At 37.4% G+C, this 23,784-nt stretch overlaps 1 protein-coding gene across 2 annotated transcripts in view; it reads right to left on the bottom strand.

The window, feature by feature from the left end:
• camkva (CaM kinase like vesicle associated a) overlaps nt 1–19,082 on the bottom strand; it is a 30,047-nt gene extending 10,965 nt beyond the window's left edge. The window contains exon 1 of one of the 2 annotated variants that reach the window (XM_039689682.2): nt 18,899–19,082. The gene's annotated coding sequence lies outside the window, so the exon portion shown is untranslated. Of the gene's footprint in view, nt 1–12,028; nt 12,136–18,898 lie in introns of those variants that run through there. The other variant, XM_039689683.2, reaches the window with a different exon arrangement.
• Nucleotides 19,083–23,784: the final 4,702 nt, after the last annotated feature.

Raw genomic sequence — 23,784 nt, 5'->3', positions numbered from 1 at the left:
CCACCCTTTGAGTGCACATTTTAATTGTGCATGTTTTGAAAAGCCATCGATATGTTGATGATGGTGTGAATTTAATAAATTATGAAGAGTTTCTTTTTTTCTGTGAAGCCTTGCATGCGATGCCGCTCCAAATTCATTCATTGACAATTAAAATGCGCACAGTTGTTTCTTTTTTTCCATCTATTGAGCTGCGAATGAGCTCCGCGACCCTTTGCATTTCTCTCTGTCTAAGCCAGAACTCAAAGAGGAATAAATTCTCATTTATCTGAGAGCGAGAGTAAAGTCAGTGAGAAAGAGGGAGGGAGAGAGATTTGGCAGACAGCACACTCATAACCACACATGAGTAATGCCTACAATTTATTCCAAAAGTGACAATCTCCACTTGTGGCAGGAAGTAGCTCTGAAAAATTCTGATTCTTTGAACATGCAGTAATCCAGACTGATCTCAAGAAGTAGTGTGTGTATGCCACGCCAATTCGTATTTCCATTTTTGGCGTGCTATCAAGACGCATAATCGCCTTTCAGTGTGTTTATGAACGCCGTTGACTTAACGTTATATAAATATATGACTTACCTCAACCCCGTCCCTAAACCTAACCGTCACTGGGGTTAATGGTATTTATGACTGTTCCCTTACCATCCTAGGTAAAAAAAAAGATATGACTTACCTCAACCCCATCCCTAAACTTAACCGTCACTGGGGTTAATGGCATTTATGACTGGAGATTTGACTGCGTGTACAGACACGCGGAATGACGCGGACGTTAATGGTGTAGACATACACGCATACACGCGGATAGAATACACTACTCAAAATGCGTAGAGATAACACGCCACCTGACTCGAAAGTGGCGTATATGTTTACGCAAAAGTCATGATGTCATGTTGTTGAGTAATCATACTTATTTATGACAGATCTGAGAGCAAACAATAGGAAAATACTGAATACTGAATACTGATCGCCATGAGACAGATACAAATGACATTAATTCCAGTCTTAATTTAGTTGCATTTGGATACTAAATGATGAATGATATTGGGTCCCAGGAGGGTATTTCTGCTGTCGAACACAAAAGAAGATTTTCTTTGTGCATTTTTCAAAATATCTTCTAAGTTCCACATGGAAAAAAAATTAAGTAACACAGGCTTGAAACAACATGAGGGTAAATTATCATTTTGGGTTAAATGTGGAATTCACTGCTGGTAAAATTAGCTTTTAATAACTTTTGAGCAAGTTATATTTTGAAGAAAAATAGCAAAGATAATTTTTTTCTTTCTTTTGATGATCTGGTACCAAGATGGTTGTTCTTTTTGTTCAAATTGATCTAAAAATAAAACCTATAATTTGGCCATGACAAACCTGGCTTAATTTTTTTCCAGCCCATTCTCACCCCGGCGTCACTTAACTGACGCCTTGGGAAGCATTTGGACATGCTTCAATATCTGACGCTTTAGGCGCCCTTTAGCGTCAGTTAGATGACGCCCTAGGATCGCGTGTACCCTACCCCCACCCCACACCTAAACCTAACCGCGTCCTCTAACTGACGCTTTCCTTTAGCGTCAGTTAGATGACGCCGTAGGATCGCGTCATGTAAGTGACGCTAAAGGGCGCTAAAGGGCATGGTCAAAGGTGACGCCTTGGGGTGAGAATGCGTTGTTTTTTCTGTATCACTAGAAAGCATGATAGCTTAGCATTTTCTCTGTGTTAGTACTTGCTTTAATGTGCACTTTTTGAAAGATTTCCTGGGGCTTTATTCCTTTGGTACATTAAAATTAACTAGTGAACTGGGGAAACGACCAAAGAAGAACAAAATGCTCATGCAAATCTAAATGCATCACACGCAGAGCCCAAAACTCCCCAACCAGTGTTAAATTCCCCTTATGCAGCACATCATGTGATACTCCGCTAGTTTAATCTTCTCTGAAAAGCCTGAATAGACTCTTAAAACTCTGTTGAATCTTCTAAAAATGTCACTTAACTGTTTTGAAAGCTGGGAGGACAGCTATTATCTAATGCAGCATAACATACTAAAAGAAACAACAAAAAGGCCTCACACAAACAAGCAATTACGCATCAGGCTGGCAGTACAATTGCACTGCTGCTCGGGTCTGACCCAACAATTTGCCAAACACCATGACAGTCCTCAATCACACTGAAGCTTCACCGGATAATGTGACAGGATTTTGTCTCTAAGGCTTTTAACATTAACAAAGAACAAAGTACACGCCTCTGAACTCTGCTGGGCTTGAACTTACTCTGAACCTCGCTGTTTGATGTTACAGTACAAAAACATACTATTTTCTCTCCTACACTTTCCCAGAATAGTCCAGAAAAGGCAGGAGAGCAGACTGAAGCATCATTACCACCCAGCAACGGAGTATCAACCAAAAAAAAAAAAAAGCCATTCCTGATATCCACTGTAAAGGGGACATTACATAAATTACAGGCTGAGAGAGGCTGTTTGCTTTGCCCGTCAGAGGAGCACTAAGGTCTCTAATTAATCTCCCTTTGGCCCCAATGATTGCAGGAGACACTAGTTTTGCAAGGCCAATATATGCATGGTAATGAGGGGAGAGAGGTGCTTTCAAGTTCAGAGAACAGGAGAAGAGATGTTTAAAACCCTTAAACTGGGACTGATGTACTTGGTAATGTTAATGTTTTGCATAAGCAGTTAAAGGGATACTCCATTTTTTTTTTTTTTTTTGGAAATAGGCTCAATTTACAACTTCCCCAGAGTTAAACAGTTGAGTTTTACCATTTTCGAATCCATTCAGCCGATTTTCTGATATTTAGAAGAATATCAGTAACCAGCCAGTTTCTGGTCCCATTGACTTCCATAGTATATATTTTTTCCTAATATGGAAGTCAATGGGACTAGAAACTGTCTGGTTACTTTTTTTATTTTGTAAATCTTATTTATTAATCAGTTTGCTTACTCAATCACTGTTTTTTTGTTTGTTTGTTTTTTTGTTTTTTTGCCGAAAAAGCATAATCATACAGTGCTATGAGGAATAAGAGCAAAATATGTTGACCCACGGACCCATCTTACTGAGCGAAATCAGGACGTGCGTCTATGAGACACAACGGAGATAGATCTAATTTGTGATTTTTCTTTATTTTTTCTGAAAGGGCCTCATAACATGAGACGCATACAAAAATCCAATCATTACAAGTCTTAAAAAAAGAATGTTTATTTAGTAACACAATAAACATATAAAAGAATAATTTGGAGTGTACCGTCTCAGTGGCAGCTGCACTTTTTCTTTGGCAGCAAAAGTTAGGAAAAGGGCAGATGCGAGAACACCAGGGAAATTTATTCCCGTTTTGAAGTACATTTCGAGTGAGCAAATTTCATTTGAAAATGAAAAACCTCTCTAAATGTTTCTAGCTGAAGAGTTACTCGAGCTTCCATCAGCAGGGAGATATCACAAATGTGCTCGTCTAAATCTTTTGAGGATTGGGGGGGTCATCTGTGCCTCTTGAATTTTTGCATTAGGAAATAATAGACACAAATATAACCCTTTAACCTCATTTCTGATCAATTATGCAATCAAGCTTCAGTATTTGTGTGTGTGCATGTGTCTCTTCGACGGGAAAGCTGTCTGTGCTCTGTAAAGCTGAACATTCAGTTTGAAGCCATGGGCATTGTTTGTCTCTCTTTCTGCAGAGCTGCCAGCCGTGTCTACATTTGCTGTCACTCAGCCTTTTCTATAACACATGCTGCAAAGCTATATAGTGTTTTAAACTGCCTACTGAGCTTAACATCAAATAAGATTTTGGAATTGTGGACCAGCATTGTTCAAACAAATAATGATCTTTGGATTCATTTGTGTGCTGGGAGTTTACCTGGACTGTTTAACTGTGCTGTTAATTGTACCAGTGAGCAGAAACATAAAAAACAGATGAGATCAGCCCTAGGCAGAAAAGAGATTAAATGTAAACCAAATAAAGACTTTTGTCTCCCATGCATCTACTCTAGAGATTCATAAGAGATCTCAGCACTTTCTGTTTAAACTGAGCTCAGATTTGCCAAGACATCAAAAGTAAAGGATTTCACTAACACTTTACAATAAGGTTTAATTTGTTAACAATAGTTAACTACATTAGTTTATATGAACTTTATGAAGAGAAAAATCTAAAGCATCACTTTGAGTCTTAAAGGGACTCTGTGTAGGAAATACCCCCATCTAGTGGTTAAATAGTATTTTGCATTCAAACGAATTTTGCTCTCCAGCGCCTCTCTTTTTCAAGTGCGTATTGCATCTACGGTTGCCGTTATGTACCAAAAATGCTATGACAGGATGTCTTGTAGTAACACTTCATCGAGTTTTTCTCCGGGTGAACAGGTTTGTAACTTAAAAAAAAAAACAGCAACTTATGTGTTAACTTATGTGTACAATTTATGTGTCTAGCTGTATAAATTAATTTTAATTCTCTGTACAATCTTATCCACATAGCAAAATCACAATTTTAGCTAATTGATCATTTATATATAAAAAGAAAGCTGTATAGAAAATCTTACAGAGAGTAATATTTTCTTCAATATTTTCTTACAATCATTATCTCTATATTCTTACTGAATTTATAGGTTATAAAGAATTAACTTACAAACCTTGTTTTTAGCACCTTCCTTCACAATAGCTGCGAGTAAAGTAGTCAATAGCTGCTATTCATCAAAGACCTTGTTTAACTTTTTTACCAATAAATGTTATACTGTCTATATAATAAAGTACACAACCAAGCAATGACAAAAAAATTAAGTCAGACTGTAACATTGACTAACCTGTCGAGGAGAAAGCAGGCAACTTCAGCGTCTCTTCTGAAATCTTTCTGCTGCATTAGCTCTTTCCACGGTTGAAAACGCTATCCCGATATTTAAGGCCATTGCACACTGAGCACGAAATATTCGTATGCGTATTTTCCTGTACGTCAGCCTAAAAATTCGTCACGCATAGAAACCTTGCACACCGAGTCCGTTGCGTATTTATTAAACCTTTGCGGGAAAAAACGCAAAAATACCAAATGGATTCGTCAAGCAGTGAGGATGATTTTTGCCCTCTCTCTTATTGAAAAGAGAAGAAATAGAAAATATCCATCCAATCCTGAAATTGCGCCGAGAGGAAGGAGTTCATTATCAAGAAGTTGCGATTTTATCCCGAGCGATTCAAAATTTACCTCAGAATGTCAGCGGGACAGTTTGATGCTTTGCTAGCGATTCTGGAGCCACATATTAAAAACAAGACCACCAATTTCCGTGAACCAATCGATTCTGAACGGAGACTGGCAGTGTGTCTGGTATGGACCAGGTATGGACACACACACAAACACACACACACCCGCGCGCGGCCCTGTGGAAGCGCTGGGCAGACAGAACAGCTAGGCTGTTATTGTCTATGTATTGTGTATATTGTGCCCAAATAATACATTAGTTATCGAATAGGCTGCTCAATCACACTTTATTCGATCCTAAATTTCAATCTGATTGAAAGGGGAGGTTTATTAATTTCATAATCCAATATAGAGAAGAGAACATAAACACTTGATCGAATTGAAAACCGAAACTGAAAGCACGGCGCATATGTGCAATGATTTGAGGACGAGCTCCGAAAATCAGCACAGAAAATCGAACCATATCCGATTAATTTTATGACGGAAAAATGAATGGTCTTGTTTTTTGCAATCTCCGTTCACTTTTCCTTTTTCGTTCAAGTCTGGCCCTTTTTTGCGAGGAGGATGCATTCTCCTGTGACTCGGCATATGGTCCGCAATTAGAGCAAAAGAGCAATCAGCAATCATAGGAGTGCAATGCAGCCGTTTAAACTTGCAGGGAATGCGCATCTCAATGTGACGTGACGATGGCTCTGAGTCTGAACGAAAACGCGTTGTGGAAACGCGTTTGGCTTGTGGTACTTTTTGACCCTCTCTGCTATTATATTTTTCAAGATGGCGGAACGGACATGGAAGCCTCCGTGAACCTACCCGTCCCATGTACATAAAGATAATAAATTCTTCATTTACGAGGATAAGTCAGATAATTTGCAGAGGTATTTGTACACCATTGAGGACATATTTATGAATAAAAATATTGATTTCAGATAATAAAATACCTAAAAATCTACACAGAGTCCCTTTAAGGACCAGATACAGGGCCTGAAGTTAATTTTTTCGGCCACCGGCCACTGTGGCAGGTGGATTTAAAAATTCACCTGCCAAAGAGACTTTTTACCAGCCCTTTTTTTTTTGCCTCATAAACGTAAAAAAAAAAAAAAAAAAACAGGAATTTCACAATATTGTTCTTTAACTTGCAAGAATACACATTTAAGTGCTGTCAAGTAATAATAACTCTAATAACATACATTTTTACAAAAAAAATCTTTTTATTCCTTGATTTTGACAGACACACACACACAACATAGTATAGGCTATAATATAGTATATACTCAACAGATACCTACCGCAGCTCGTAAACAAATCACACGTGGCTGTGTTGATGGCGGATTTAGTCACGTAGGTCTTACTCTTAACAGCTTTTAGTTACAGCGTTCAGGAACGGTTAAATATGAACTAAATTGATACTGTTATTACTGATAAAATTACCGGGTACCGGACATTTTCTCACCGGTTTCCAACTCCCAACATGCACAGTTGCATCCGCACACACATCTGTGCAACTGTCATTGTACTTTAACCTACAACAGCGACGCGTTACATTATCTCATCCCATCTCACCAACAGTTTAATACTCGCACACGTAGTCAGAAAAAGAGCCTCATCTTCTTTCTGATCGCATGAACGTTACGAAACAACAGTCGCTGTCATAAATCAGCCGCTCACGAACCTTGCCATTGCCGCCGATTGTTCACTTTTGTATTAAAATGTCTTCTTTACTTTTCTTTTTCTCATCCTCATCTTTTTGTTGGCTGTTTTGTTTCAGCTGGCCTCTTTACCCCAGTAATGTGCCGCCACATTTTAGCTAAAGTCAAACGCAATAGCGGACTTCGTTGAAATGTAAAAATCCTAATGAATCACTCACAATTCTCATTGGCTACCTGCCAATGTGGCAGGTAGATTGACAGTGTTACCCGCCAATAGCAAAATTCACCCGCATTTGGCAGGTGGTCGGGTGTTAATTTCAGGCCCTGACCAGATATACTAATGGCAAAGTTCTTTTTCGTTGTTCGTTTTAGGATAAAATATGCAGCGATATACTGTTCTCGAACATCTGACGGTGCTCACACTGATGAGAGAGACGTTCAGAAGAAAATGTAAATGTGGCTACTATGGCCAGGGGTTAAAGGGATAGTTCACTTTGAAATTAATTTTTTATATATGTTTTATCAAGGGCATCCAAAATGTAGGTGTCTTTGTTTCTACAGTATTTTTAATTTTGATATTTTTCGGTCAAACCATTGTTGTCTATTAGCCATATAATGGAGGTCTATGGAGCCCACCTCATAGAGCATGCATAGAGAAGTCCAAATTAAACATGATTTAATGACTCGTAAATGTGATGGCCTAAGACACGAAACGAGTGGTTTGTGTGAGAAAACGAACAGTATTTATATAGTTTTTACCTCGTCTAACCACAGCCATGTCCAACTGATCTGAAGGAACAGGCGCTTCGGTCTGCGCATGCGCTGGAAGTGATCGCTTGCACGTGTACGTCACTCATTGTTTACAGAGATTTCGGAAGTTTTACCTTTCACTGTGAAGATCTAAACATATTCAGATATATCGAAACATATTTAGATATGCCTAGAAAAATAGAGTTGACTTTAAAATTATTTACACAGTGTCTCTCTGATATGAATAAAAACCGTCGTCAAATATTTGAATGGGTTGTTATTTCTGCTTCCATAGACACCATTGTGTATTTTACAAACTAAAAATGTATTGTTTTACTATAATATATTATATATATTTAAATGTCTGAAACCAAAAATAAATATTATGTTTTTAAAAACACTGAACAGTTGTGATATAGCCTATGACAAACGCTGCACGCTTCCGTCTTTGGCTCAGCGTCAGCATGGAAGCGTGCAGTTCGAATCTATCACTCACTGTACATTCGCTCCATATACTCGCTCTGTGCTCAACTGGTGCACTGCAGAGAGTGCCAAATTCGAAATTGCTGATAAGATATAGAGGAAAATATGTAGTGGAAAATGAGAATATTACGAAAATTAACACACACACACATCGCGATGTTTCACTGTGGACATCGTCTGATGCCAAATTGGTAGACATCGCCCAACCCTAACATCAGCCCAAATGACCATCATTGAAGATGTAAGAGCATATAGGCTATACTGGGGTTTTGAGTGGATCATGAAAAAATTAATTTTTAATTTTGGATGCTGTAAGTAACTGTGAGTTACAATAAAATATTAAGTCTGATTCATATGAAATATTAATTGTGTGATCAAGTGTTAAGGGATAAACAAATGCAAATATCTTCTGCTGGGCATTTCACTTTTAAATGCATGATACATGTTTAATGTAACGTTACTATCATTAGATCCACGACCTATTTAAAACTTGACTGCAGAAGTGGGAAAAGCTGTTGGGACAGTAAATTCACCTATATTACACAAACTCACGTATTTATCACGAGGTTGAATGCCGTTATTCATTAGTCAGCAACTTATTGCTGCTTTTCTGTTTTATCATGAATAACATACACTTATATAACGCATTGTTCCCATAACAGAGATGTAGCCTAAAATGCACAAAATGACAAGGAACAGCGAAATACATTTAAAAACATGCCGACATACTTTTTGTATAGAGACACAAGTGTCTTTCATTAAATAACCCAGTTACAATCTATCCTGTAATTCCATTATATGTGTGTGTCTGTTCAATTAGCAAAATGCCATTTGAACATTTACTTTAAATTGGCCATCAAGCCGCCATCGGCCATGACAAGTGTGTTTTATTCTCCTCTTAGCTAAAAAACATGCTCTCTAGCAGCAATCAAACAAATGAAGAGACATAACATCAATTAGCTGTGAGTCAACAAATGGAGACAGGCATTATTTATCAAAACACATTCATATGGATGAGTTTATTTTTAGAAATAGGTACTTAGTAATCTAATTGATGGTGCATCATGTTGTTTTGTCTCTCATTTGGCACAATCATAGCATTAAACTGTGTGTTCAGTGTTGTAAATGTACTCTGGCCATGAAAGCTGATGCTTGATTAAAAACAAGGGAACTGTCCCAAATCATATGACAAAGGGTGACTGTGTGTAATCATGGACATTATAAACACAATAATTGACTTTTCTTAGAGGAAGATTAAAGATAATACACAGTTAAATCGTAACAAAAATAAAGGGATAGTTCACTTTGAAATTAATTTTTGGTATGTTTTAGCTTATCTCAAGGGCATCCAAGATGTAGGTGTAGGAACACATTGATGGCTAACGTTACTTTCTTTATCTGTTTGGCTTTGTATTACAACAACATTGTAAAGGATATAAATAATGGTCGTTTTCTCACACAAACCGCTCGTTTCGTGTCTTAGGCCATCAATGTGTACTTACATTTACGAGTCATTAAATCATGTTTTTAATTTGGACTTCTCTGTGCATGCTCTTTGAGGTGGTGACCATAGATCTGCATTATATGACTGATAGACACGAATGGTTTGACCTAAAAATATCAAAATTGAAACTACTGCGGAAACAAAGACACCTCTTGGATGCCCTTGAGGTAAGCTAAAACATATCAAAAATTAATTTCAAAGTGAATTATCCCTTTAACTCAAGTCACTATTGGCTAGTATAAGCTGGGATGATTCAATTCAATTCAAATTTATTTGTATACCGCTTTTCACAATACATATTGTTTTAAAGCAGCTTAACAGAAAGTGCATTTCAGAAATGTACATGGAAAAATACATTTAATTAATCATGTAGTAATTTAGGGCATAACATATCGCCGACGTGGAGTCATCTCTTCACATGCGTCTGTACAGCCTTACATGCATGACACATTTCTATACCCTCTTGCCATATAACGCACAAAACTACCGTGAAGCTAAAAATGTATTAAAGCCTGAGACATCCAGACACCTCAAGAAAGATTAAACTGCAACCTAAATGCAGCTTTCTGAGAAAATATTAAAGAAAATTAAACATTACACTTCAATGACCTAGAAAACTATTTCCTAAACACATAAATCTGTCTAGGATGTTTTACAGTTTTAAATAGCTTTAGAAATGTTTTATATAAAAAATAATAATAAAAAAAGCCTCAAACAGAATTTCAGACATTGACCTTCTAATGCCATTCTCGTGCTTTCTAAAGTAAAATGGTCAAACTGATCCTCCCACAGAGCAATGAACAAATTATGGACATTAGAAGAAGACCTGATGCTTGTATGGTTGAGGGTGAAGCAGGGTTGTTAATCTAAACAACTAAATGCATTCTTGCTAAAGCCCCAAAGCTTTCAGACCCTAAAAGCCTGCATGTAAATTAAGACACGTGACAGATGAAATCACAGTAAGGCACCAGAGTCTGATTCAAATTGCCTATTGACACCTTTATGGCACAAATGCGAGGCTCAAAGAGATCGCTATCACACATCTCCCTTTCTGCGAAGAGAAAGGAATTCCAGATGGCCCAGACGCATACACATACACACACATTTATGGATTATTCATTAACTCCCTCATTTGAAAGACTTCATGAGATATATTTGAAATGATTCTAAATGTGTCTCTTGGCCCGGTCATACTGGAAGTACATATGGTTTATTGCAGTTCTAAAAGGAACCACAAATGCCTGTTGTGTATTAAGATGTATATTTGTATTCCTATTATGTGTGCATGGTCTTCTTGGTACCGTATTACATTTATTCATTTAGCTGACCCTTTTATCCAAAGCGACTTACAATTGCTATACATGTCAGAGATCACACGCCTCTGGAGCAACTATAGGGGTTAAGAGTCTTACTCAGGGACACATTGTAGTCTCGCAGTGGATTCGATCCCGGATCTCTCACACCAAAGGCATGTGGCTTATCCACTGCGCCATCACCACCCCATTTTAATTTAATTTTGGTTTTAAAAGGAATATCAAGCCCCCCTAGTGGTGATCTGAATTATGATTATGTGACTGAGCGTTTGTGCAGGGTTTTTCTAAACACTCATGAATATGATAACAATAAACGAGAACTGTTCTCGACTTTACCCCTTTTGTACACTGCACACGTCTGCAGCGCATTACGGCTCCGACAGGAGCATGTCAGAAGCAAAGAGTCTGGTTCAAATATGTGATTTAACTTCCTGATGTTTTTTTTTTCTTGATTTTTGGGTTTCTACCTAACAATCTATGGTTTCTATCAAGGATATATTGGTGTGCACTACAATTGGGGGTCCTTACAGTGTGTTAATTTATAAATTTACAGTGTTTTTTTACTTTTAGTTTGTATTTATGGTGGGGCTTGGACGCGGTGTCCGTCGAAAATAGACTTAGCACCTATCTTTAGTGAAGCGGTGCGGAGAGCCGTACACACAAGCATTGTGTAAACACAAGCATTGACTAAAGTGGGCGTGATGAGCTCATGTCGCAGAACTGAGAATCAAGTTCTGCGGCGCGGTGCGTCCTTACGTACGACTCTTAAATAACGCAATACACCAGTTTTCTGGTGATTCTGTGTAGATGGACACCACAGGCCTTGCAGACAGCAGGATCTTTAGGCCTCTTCAAAGGGTGAATCTTATCAAGCTGTGGTGAAACAGTAGGTGCCAGATGGCTCAGTACAGCACCAAGATACACACACACACACACACAAACAATTCTCCCTCTGATGTTACAACAAGAGAATTCTGACACGAATAAAGGAACTCACTACACATTAACTACAAATTTTATCCAGATTAAAACGTATTACTGTACTTTTTGTAGTGTAAACGGTCATATGGAGTGTGAGTCAAAACATTCCTGACTGAGACTTAACAAACAACATCAAAAAGCACAATACAACCTTCAAAGAGGGGAGTGCATCTTATCTTACCTGTCTAATGCCTCCACAACGCCACAAGCTGCTGCAGTCAGAACCTTCCCTTCCCCAAAACACTCGCGTGGTCTCTCTGAGCAATGGCTAATTGGAGGGATTCGGTGCGTATTAAGAACCCTGGATTCGCTTCACACCCAGTCGGCTAATCTGTCCATTCTGTTCCTTATGTTGTTTGTTGCCTTGGTTACCGTCATACATAAATGTAGTGGTACAGTACAGTGCGGCTGCTTTAGAGTAAAGTCAGCAGTAGTTGTGCTGGTGGATTCAAGAGGAGGGGAGCCGGCCATTGCGCAGCACTGCACAACACAATTCTACATTTAAGAACTCACGAAAATCTCTCCCTAAGGTATGCTTGGAATATGACCAAAAAGTTTAGACTTGTGGCCTTCACCAGTTTGGGAGATGACTTTTGAGAGTGTTCGATAAATCCAACTGAACCATTCTGCCGTGCAAATGTAATCGGTCCAACTCGACCTGCTTTGAGCATTCACAGCTCTTACTGGCCTACGTACGTTACACAAAGTCAAAATGCAGTTACTACATGTTTTGACCAAAAACAAGTCTCTTTGATTATGATCTGTCCTGTGACAGATGGGTTTGGATCAACTGTGCTAAGATTCAGAGAAAATAGAATGTGACTATCAAATAAATCAAAAAATTTCGTGAAACTTTCTCAAACCTTGCTAGTTCGGATTTGTTTGCAATAGCATTTGTAAAGGGCTGCATCACACTCTAGCGCTACAGTGCTGTAGCGGTCAAATCGTGATATTGCACACCCTTACATTCGGTCACGTGAGATCGACAAAGATATTTGTTGTCAATTTCTTATTGTTGATGTTGTCGACAATGACGACTAATCGTTTCAGCCCTAGTCAGAAACAATGCTCAGGTAGGCCGTGGCATTTAAACGATGCCCAATTGGCACTAAGGAGCTTAAAGTGTGCCAAGAAAACATCCCCACACCACCAGCAGCCTGCACAGTGGTGACAAGGCATGATGGATCCATGTTCTCATTCTGTTTACGCCAAATTCTGACTCTACCATCTGAATGTCTCACCAGAAATCGAGACTCATCAAACCAGGCAACATTTTTCCAGTCTTCAACTGTCCAATTTTGGTGAGCTCTTGCAAATTGTAGCCTCTTTTTATCTATTTGTAGTGGAGATGAGTGGTACCCAGTGGGGTCTTCTGCTGTTTTAGCCCATCCGCCTCAAGGTTGTGGGTGTTGTGGCTTCACAAATGCTTTGCTCCATACCTCGGTTGTACCGAGTGGTTATTTCAGTCAAAGTTGCTCTTCTGTCAGCTTGAATCAGTCGGCCCATTCTCCTCTGACCTCTAGCATCAACAAGGCATTTTCGCCCACAGGACTGCGGCATACTGGATGCTTTTCCCTTTTCACACCATTCTTTGTAAACCCTAGAAACGGTTGTGTGTGAAAATCCCAGTAACTGAGCAGATTGTGAAATACTCAGACTGGCCTGTCTGGCACCAACAACCATGCCACGCTCATGCTTTCCCATTCTGACATTCAGTTTGGAATTCAGGAGATTGTCTTGACCAGGACCACACCCCGAAATGCATTGAAGCAACTGCCTGTTCACAATGAGAAATTGAACAGGTACTCCTAATAATCCTTTTGGTGACATTAGATATTCAGCCAACAATCCGAGGGTTTGATGTCTGAGGCTGAGATAAAGGCAATGAAACTGAGAAATTAAACGAAGCAATGAGCAATGCAACACTTCCTCTAAATAAATCTGTTAGTGTCAGGGCAAATACTAATTATAAAATGAAATGGTTATTTATCAGGAATCGAATGGATCATGAAAAAAATATTATATATTAGCTGGAATGGAGAAGTTGGGGGGGGGGGGTTGTTTTGTGACGTCAGTAGGAAGACAATGCTATTAAGATTATTTTTTAACCCATAACTTTCAGAAAAATATATTTCACAGACTGCAGAAAAATGTGTTATGCCACTACACTGAACAAAGAGTGCTGCTCAGTTAACTTAATTTCCTGCCTGTTCTGGGCATTCTTCCACCGAAAAACATTGAGGGTGGATCACTTAACAACAAGCACCCGCCTCATGATAACACTGTTTCCCAGGCAACAAAAAAGGAGGGAAAAGCAATAGCTTCTGGATTCCAACAGACTATAAAAGCAAAGATGTTGCTCTATTTTATTCTATGGCTGCTTTTCAAGTATTAGCTTGCAGTGAGAGAACCAAAGCACTTCTCAAGAGAGGTCTCAAATTCTCAAGCTTTACCGTAGTCTTACATCAGACAGCTCTCTTGCGGAGTTGGAAATAGTTTGGGAAATCAGTGATGGGTGTGTTAGCAGCAAACAATATTTCCTATGCTGGTAATATAATAAAACACATCCCTCCGAGCTTTCCACATTACACGACTGGACTTCCATAATCTCACTGCTAACCCAAACCTATGTTTTCAAAAAACTGTAACAGCTAAACCTAAAAAAGAGACAATTAAATATAAAATCTTAATTAAAAAAAATGATATCAGACCCAGTTTACAGAGACAAAAACCCTTAATCAATTCAAAAAAGAGTAAAGATCAATTCTTAAAAAAAGAAAGATATTGTGATCAATCAAACCCACTGAACAATTAATTAAATTGGACTCTAGCTAATGTTAAAACTAAAATAAATAGACTTTCCATGAGAAGCATTATCTACGGTTACTGGAAATATTACGCAGCTGTGGTGCTTTAATATCCCATGAACTTGTGTGAAACTAATGACTCCAACAAATCCATTAAATATGTCCATAAGTCCAGCTCCATTAGACCAGCATGCACTAATGCATCCCCAGATGGTAATGGAAATGTTGACTGTGTGAAATGAGGGGGTGGGTGAAATATTAATTAACATCTCCATTTTAAATAGCCATTTTCATTTTAAATTTATATTTGAGTTTGGACAGTCAAATCACAGTCACTCTCTGAAGTTAGCAGAGTAATAATAAGGTATTGTATTTTACATGTAGTTTTCGCATAAAATAACTTTTAATTACATTTAATAAATGTAACTGTAAAACTCACAGAGACAGTTGATTGCATCTCATTATCAGTTATCAGTTTTGAAATAAGTGTCTTTTCCGTCAGGAGATTGAGATACTCTTGTGGGAATTAGGTCATGAGGGCATTGTGTCATGTGAACCCTATTAAAACTCAGAAACTGTAGATTCAGTCCTATTATTTTTCTTGTGTTATTTTTTTTTACTCCAGTCTCTCTTTTCTCATTCGCACACAGACACTCTGATACTCATCCTCTTATTTTTATATCCGTAGAAGCTGCTCCAGGGAATTTGGTGTCAACTGGAGGTTTCTATTTAGAAATAAAACAGATGATATCTCGCGACCTCAAATTTCTCGCCTATGGCAATAGTGACACTGTTTTAAGCACTAATTTCATAGATATAGTCATGCTGAGTAGGTGATTAAGACTAAATCAGGTAATAAGAGTTCTGCGGTTTAAAGGCACATTGAAGTCCCTTGAAACGCACAGTATTGTATGATGCATTGACGTAATTTCCACTGAAACAGGAAGCTAAGGCGGGACATTTTGAATGGCTCCCATAGACTGTAAAAAAATGGACACAGCGACCCAATAGACTTCAATAGATTTGAAGTCAATTAAAAGCACTCACTTCCTGATTGCCAAGTCATGCGCATGCTCAAACTGAGCTTGACGACGTAGATGTGACGTGAGTGATCTGTCTTACAGTTTTAAGTCTTCTAGCTTTGCCAAGAGGAATCTGAATCATTCCCTTCCGAATCTTGCGGAGCCGGAGATCGTTAAAAAGAGCAACTTTACAACTCTCTATGGGCATATATGGGCTCTATACGTTAATTTCCCTACTGTGCGACAGATAGTCGCCTGTTATGATGTAATTGTTAACCTATTTTTACAAAAACATAAGATACAATGGAGCCTTTTATACATTTTCTTGTTTCTTTAGAAATAAACAATGAACAAATTGAGTCTTTATCGACATAATTCTTTTTTTGTCACTTACTGTTTTTTGCACTATACTAAATTAGGGAAATATGTAATTTCAGATGCAGCCAATGGTTTTCTGTTTGACCACAAAATTACACACACACATACACGTTCGAAAGTTTGGGGTTTGTAAGATTTTGTATATTTTTGAAAGAAGATGCTCACCATGAAGGTTACATTTATTTCATTCAAAATATACAGCAAAAAAACAGTAATATAATATTGTGAAAAATTGTTACATCTTAAAATAACTGTTTTCTAATTTTATATACTTTATGATTAATTTATGTTTCATTGTTTTATATATCAATTTATAATGTAATTTATTATTGTAATGGCAAAGCTGAATTTTGAAAACATTTTTTAGGGTGAAAAAATAATGGCAGCCTTGGCAGGTATTTGAAATTGAAATTTTTAATATCTTTTTAAATATCTTTTCTGTCACAAATTTACACACCATTGATGAATAGAAATATTTATTTATATATAAAAAAGACCTCAGTTTTTTTTAATGGCAGTTTATAAAACATTATGTTAAAAAAAGATTCAGAAATAGCCAAAACTCTGAGCAAAACAGGCATTTGAATGGTTGTTGGCAACCTCCATCTGAGACACTGATCATCAACAGGTTGTTGAGAAAAGATAGAAAGATCTGGCTACAAAAACTCTAACTACTGTGGCCAGTGGTCCGCCATTATAAAAGTGGATTGTTTTGATTCAGTTTTCGGAAAACTGTAGTGGGGAGGGGGAGGGTGTGCTCTTGTTCATCACCTTTGGTGCAGTGCGGGTGTTGGCTGGGGGTGGAGGTGGGCCAGGTGTTATGTTATATAAAGGGATGATGGGCCCTGCTAAGAGCTCTGGAGAACAGGATGGTGTTTTGAACAGAGGTGGTGGGTGTTTTAGCCCGTGGGTTGCATTCACACACACATACTGTACAGACACAAACGCGGTGTCCCGGCTGCTTTGTGCTCGTCTTCTATGCGAGCCACAGAGAGCAAGGTCAGTTATGCTATTCTATCTATTGATGCCATAACATCATCAAATCTAGAAGATGGACTCCTTTGAGCAGATGAATATACAGATGAAATTGTCAGACGACAACAACAGTGACAAAAATAATTAGAGGTGGACACACAATACAAACTGAACGAATTTTACAACAAAAAAAAAACTGGATTTGTATTATCTCCTTAAAACAGAATGCAACTTAAAACTAAACAACTATTGCAACAATTATTGACGGTTAGATAAGAAATGATTGCCTCTCAAGCAATAGTAACCACTAAATTACAGGCTGAGAGTGTTTAAAAGAAATATCCTATAGGTTAAAGCTCCATTACCACAGAAAAAAAAACCTTGATAAACATAAAATGTTGACAATTATGGACTCACAATTTAAGTCTATGGGGAGAAGTGCATACCAATCTTTTGTTGTACACACATATACATACATATAGCCTATACCAATTAGAAATGAGCTACAAAGATGAAATCATACATGGCCACTAAAATATAAAGGATTATACAATTTAACGATATTGAAGGTAGGGAAATCAAATTAAATGCCTGGTTGTTTGTAATCATGTTACTGGATTTTAAATGACAGAACTAGTATCATTTGATTAAGCAGATTCTGCATATTTAAAAAGATTGTGTCTGACCAGATCATGTCTGGACAGTGGACTGGACACACAATAACTTATTTATTTATTTTTTGACTCCAAGACAAGACAAGACAAAGTAGCATATTGGTTATGCACATATTACTTTCAACATTTACTAGTACGTTAATAAAATCAAAGGATGTATTTGTTAGCATTCATTAACGCAATGTGAACTAACATGCACAAACAATGAACAGCTAGATTTGCAACTGATTTTAACAAAGATTAATAAATAGTGAAACAAATGCATTGCACATTTTTAGTTCATGTTAGTTAATAAAGTAACTAATGTTATCTAATGAACCTTATTGTAAAGTGTTACCAATGGCATGATGATCTTATCTCTATCATGAAGTAAATCTGATCACCACAATAAAGTAAAAAGTATGAGTAGTGTGCTTGTAACTGCTTGTACTTTACACTATTTACACAATTTAAGTATATAATACATTTATTAACCATTTTAATCTGAGCATTATATTGAACAAAAGCACAGATGGTGTAACAGACGCTGAAACAAAACCCTCAACATGTCATTATGTGCAGCATTGGGCAACGTGTCATGTATTTATTGGTTTAACAAAATAATTAGGCTATGTCACATTGTTGGTCAATACCACACAGAATTCTGAATTCTGACCATTCCATTTCCAAAATTGCACTTTTGTCATAGCAAAAAGGTTTAAACTCAGAGCTACTGCCCTGGTGGGATCAACTTTTAATTAGCATTCATTAAAGAAATCAATTGAGGATGAACTGATGGATTACAGAACTTGTTCTGTCAAGAAATAACGAACAAAAGAAAGAAACAGCAGTGTCCACTTGCGCAGTGATGATTAAGGTTTGATGTAACTTGCATAGTCTACTTTTAACCTACAGTTAACTGACCAGATTCCCCTGACGGAAGTGCAAAAACACATCTCGAGCATCATGAGTGTGCGCGGAACCTCTTAAAGTTGTTGAAAGAGTTTGTGCAGTCCGCTAGATTTAGTTACAGGTGGTGTCACTCACAGGTGAATTTGCTTCAGAAAAGAAAAATAGTGACCCTGTCTGTTAGAACGTAACTGACACAATCTACTACGAAAGCGTTGGGTAAAATCAGTAAGGGAACCAAATATACGCATTCAGCGACAACCTTAGCTATAGGTTGAATTAACTTAATATAACCACGAAGACTTACCGGATAATTTAAACGATTTAGAGAAATAGGTGTATGAAGGATGACGTTCTTGATCGCTTCCCCCAGAGAGTCTCCTGAGTCCTGATGTTTGAGTTCCTTGTAATTTTTGGTCAATATTCCGCGTGCCACGCTCTATCCGCGCGCTCTGCTGCCAACCAGAAACCTGCACTTAGAGCGCGCACTCGATTGCTCGCTCTCTCGCTAGCTCTCTCTCTCTCTCTTTCTGTCAGGTGTGCAGTATAGGGTTTAGTGCTGCAGCTGAAACTGCTCTATGCTGGTTTAACACAACTATATCTGAGGATACAATCTTTTATTGGTTTGTTATGGGAACACAAAACGCTGAAATGGTCGAAAACCGTTGCAGGTTAAAGCATAAGAGTAAAGAAACTCCCATTAATTGGGTAATTCCTGTATACATTTTCATGTCTCTGTCATGTATGTTTTAATATAATGAATTAAATATTACACTTTCAGATTAAATTTTTTTTTTTTGTCATAATATCTCATTTAGGCCCTGTCTCATTTCACAGATAGGGCTTAGATTAAGCCAGGATTAGGCCTTATAGTTCAATTAGGAAAACAGCTAAAACACATTACTGGTGTGCATCTTGAGACAAAACAATGGCCCTGAAATCTTTTAAGATATGTCAGTATAAGTTGCTTTCAGTAAAGACAGCTCATTCAAACATGCATTTTAGGCTGGAACGAGTTCAAGCCTTTTCAGTGAAACTGGGAGAAAAGTTTTTTTTTTTTCAAGGTCACAAATGTTATATATTATTTTACTAGTTTGGTTGAAGCGAACTAGCCATTTATAAAGAAATCTAAACTTATCCAACCTACTTACCCCTTTCTCGCACACTGTTACAGTCCTGTAAAATAAAGGCACAAAAACTTAAAAAAAAAATAGCATTTTTTCTATCCACTTCACTTACTTTCTATTGTGTAGATACAGTAAATAAAGCAATATCTCTAAAGTTTAAGGGCTTGAGTTTGACCAGAGCTGAAACTCTTTTATAGAATAGTGTCATTAATTCAAGACAAGAATAATATTTAAAAAGTCACAGAGTTCCAAAGGTACAGCATAACAAGATTGACCCAAGTGCAAAAAGAAACAGCTGCAAAATAGGCCTACTCTTTTCTTTTTTTTAAAAAACAATGCCTCCTGCAATTACAGTTATTTATGCAAAAGGGCATGTACTGTAGGCCTTATCTAAAATTAAGCTTTGTCACTGCATGGGTGTAATTGGGGAGTGTGTGGCATCTGTTTCTGTTCTTTTGGCTTATATGATTGTTGCTCTTCTCACACATAACTTATAAATAGTGTGTTAATTTTGCTCGGCTTTCTTTTAGTTCTTAGATGTTACACCATTAATTACAGTAAATCTTCAATCATGCATAGGTTAGATGGCAAAATAATCACTAGTGCCATTACCCTTTCCCCCCCATACATTTAGTGATGGTATGCCGATGCTTTCATAAGTTTTAATAATGTTTAAGTGATGCAGCTCCCACAGAGTTTGTGATTATTGATTAATTGTGACATTGTCTTTAAAGTCGAATATGTAGATTTAAATTTAGATATTTTCATATTTATATTCACACATTTTGTTTGTACATCGTTTGTAAATATATATCACTCCAAGTGTCAAAAATCTTGGATAATGCTAATATTTTGTATTTTTGTCATCTTTGAAAGAGGTCTCTTGGGCTCCAATGCTGCGTTTATTTGATCAAAATTACAGTAAAATAGAAATAATTGTGGAAACTGTCTGTGATACATTGTTTTCAGGGTTCTTTTTGAAGAAAAGTTCAAAAGAACAGCATTTATTTGATTATTTTTGTTTTTAATTCCTTGCTAAACAGAAGTATTAATTTATTTAAAAAACTTTTATTAACTAATATTTTTTATTCAGCAAGGATGCATGAAACTGATCACAGTTTTTACGTCATTACAATTGCTGGAAGTTTGTGTTCAGGTAACTTTAAAGATTGTGGATTGCTAAATATTTATAATGCTTTGTATCTGGGTATAATTGATTATGCCAGTGAGAGAGTGTTTGTGAGTCAGCTGGTTCGTATAGTCTGTTGGAGGCTGGACACCTGTGCTATATTCCAACAACGTGGGTGGACTCTGATGTGGCGCACCAAAGTTGTTTCATTAGTGACGCCATCGTCACAGACGGCCTTGTGTCAGTGTGTGTGTGAATATAGAAAGAGATACAGGCACATTCTGTAGTTAAACTCACAAAAAAATTAAATAGTGTGTTTAATATTTAAATATTCCTACCCACTCTTTTTAAAAAGCGTATTCTAATAAAAATAAAGAATTTTAATTGCCTGTTATTTCTTTTCTTTTTTTGACCTGATGTTCTGTTATTCTTTCTCTCTCGTTCTCTCTCCCTCTCTCGCCCCACTTAGCTAATTATGACATTCGTTTAATTCAATCATCTGGACTGTCACTTAGCACAGCACAATGGCGTAAAAAAAAAGTGAATGTCAGCCTGGAGAAATTACAAACTTTGAATGGAAAGAAGTTCCTTTTATATATTATAGTTTGAGGGGTTTAAGGTTATGAGCTTTGTGATTGAATATGCAGTAAGTTTTAATCTCATCTATCTGTCTGTCTCAAAAGTTGCAGTTATTTTTTCTCAGTCTCTTTGACACATTTCTTGAATCATCCTTAAGATTTGCGACCATTTAGTGCATTTCAGTGCCATCAGAATGACAAGTCCTTGTTATTGACAAGTTATTGTTTACAAACAACATGCTTATTTTCAATATTTTCAGGTGTAAACTATGGCTACGATTTTCATGACAATGATTGAAAATGCACAAGACTGCACTTTATCTGTAAGACATACAAATTTCAACATTTCAAGTGACTGGACAGGATTCAGTTACACTTTTACTGTTGATCTGTCAACAAATTACAGTAAAATGTTATTGCGATATATATATATATATAAACACACATACTGAATATCATGTTCAGTAATCAAAACTATTCTCTACGAAATGCTTGAATGATTGAGGAATTCTCCTGACATTCGGCTGTACCTGCCTTGTATTCTCATGATTGGGAATGTGGTCCACAATATGGCCCTTAATTACAATCTACAATCTTGGCCTCTTCTACCTCTTCCACTGTTTTGACTGGTACGCTTCCACCATGCATCCTCACTCCTTGCTTCATTGTTGTTCTTCCATTGTCAGAATTTGTAACTCTTTTGAGCTCTGTTTATATATGCTTGCCAAATGAAGCCTCATGAGATGCAAAAGATACAAAAAAGAAAACTGACAAATGTATAGAAAATATGCTTTTATATTAGCCTACAGTTTATGTCAACCAGTTCAACCACTTTGCATTTATGACTTTTTCAAATAACTAATGTTTTGATTCAACACACACAGCAGAAAATTGTCAATTGCATGAATATACCAAAGAATTTGCAATTTGTTCAAAAGAATGAGAAATTGATTAACTTAATACTTATAATTTTTGAAAATCAGATTTTGGATTATGTTTCAGGATCATGAACATTTATACCAAATTTGTGACCTAGCGCGTTCGGATTCAGAAAGGCGCAGCAAGTTTTTTCTTTCCTAAATATTTTTAGAAAAGGGTCTTGGCTAATTCTGACATCATTGACCCTACAGTTTTCAAATGCTATTTGCATTATGAGTTCTTTAAAGATGATTGGTTACCTTGACAACGATCGTCTAGTCTCGTTTTCTTCAAGCGTCATGACAGAGCGCAGAGGAGAGAGTGAAACGTATCAACTAACAAGCCTCGGCTTGCTGGGAACAAACCCGTCTCCATCACAGTTTTGTGAATAAAAAACTTTTGGGAGGGAGATGCATTTGCATTGAAGTGGTAAAGTATTGGAGGCCTGACAGAGAGTCCTTCTAACAGAATGCGAATAGTAGAAAAGAATAAACTGATATTTCATGCTGCCACCGTGCAATATGTTGCATATCTGAGTATACATCAGGAAAAAAGTTGGCCTTCTGAAGTGCACGTGGTGAGATTCGAACTTGCAAACTTTCTGAATAACAGTTCGTAAGAATCAAATGCTTTTATGCGTGGCTTAAACCAGAACTGTAGTATGTTGCATTTGCACATATGTGTGTGTTTGTGTGGGCGGCTGTGTGTGCTGAGACGCAGAATCATGAGCTCAATCCCCTCAGTGCTTTGCCACTGTAGATGACAAACTCTCACGTTGTCATGGTTACCACAACACAGATGCCCCAGTTACGTCCAGTGCCATGAAAAGTGCCACATTCTCCATCACAGATGAAGACACGTCGTTCTGAATTTTCACGTTAAAGGCGGGGTGAAACACTCCCCTTCACACTTCATATCTCCAAAAAGTCTTTAGTTTTATTTAGTTTTATATTATATTTATACCTACGAGTGTTTCCGGAAAAAAACGAGCGGGTGGAGGCGTGCCGTGTGGGCGGAGCTAAATAATCACAAGCGTGCGAAGCTTTTGCATTGAGAGCGTCTGGAAGCTGTGACCATAGATATCCATTTGTCCTGCCCGATCTCACGACCAAGTCGTACAAATTCGACGAATGATTACAAAGTGGCTAATTCGTAACAATTCATACGACCTCACACGTACGAATTAATACGATTTTGCTAAATCGTACATATTTTACGAATTGGCCAATTCGTATGAATTCGTACGAATGACATACCCCTTACCCCGCCCCTAAACCTCACGTGGGTTTAGACAAATCGTACACTCTAAAAAATGCTGGGTTGTTTTAACCCAACTTTGGGTCAAATATGGACTAACCCAGCCGTTGGGTTAAATTTTTACATTACATTTTTAACCCAGCATTTTGGGTTTGTCCATATTTGACCCAAAATTGGGTTAAAA

This window comes from Pimephales promelas, chromosome 8 (assembly GCF_988280905.1).
Source record: "Pimephales promelas chromosome 8, fPimPro1.hap1.1, whole genome shotgun sequence".
Classification (NCBI taxonomy): Eukaryota; Metazoa; Chordata; class Actinopteri; order Cypriniformes; family Leuciscidae; genus Pimephales; species Pimephales promelas.
The sequence above is the reverse complement of the archived record's forward strand: the minus strand, read 5'-3'. Positions and strand labels throughout refer to the sequence as shown.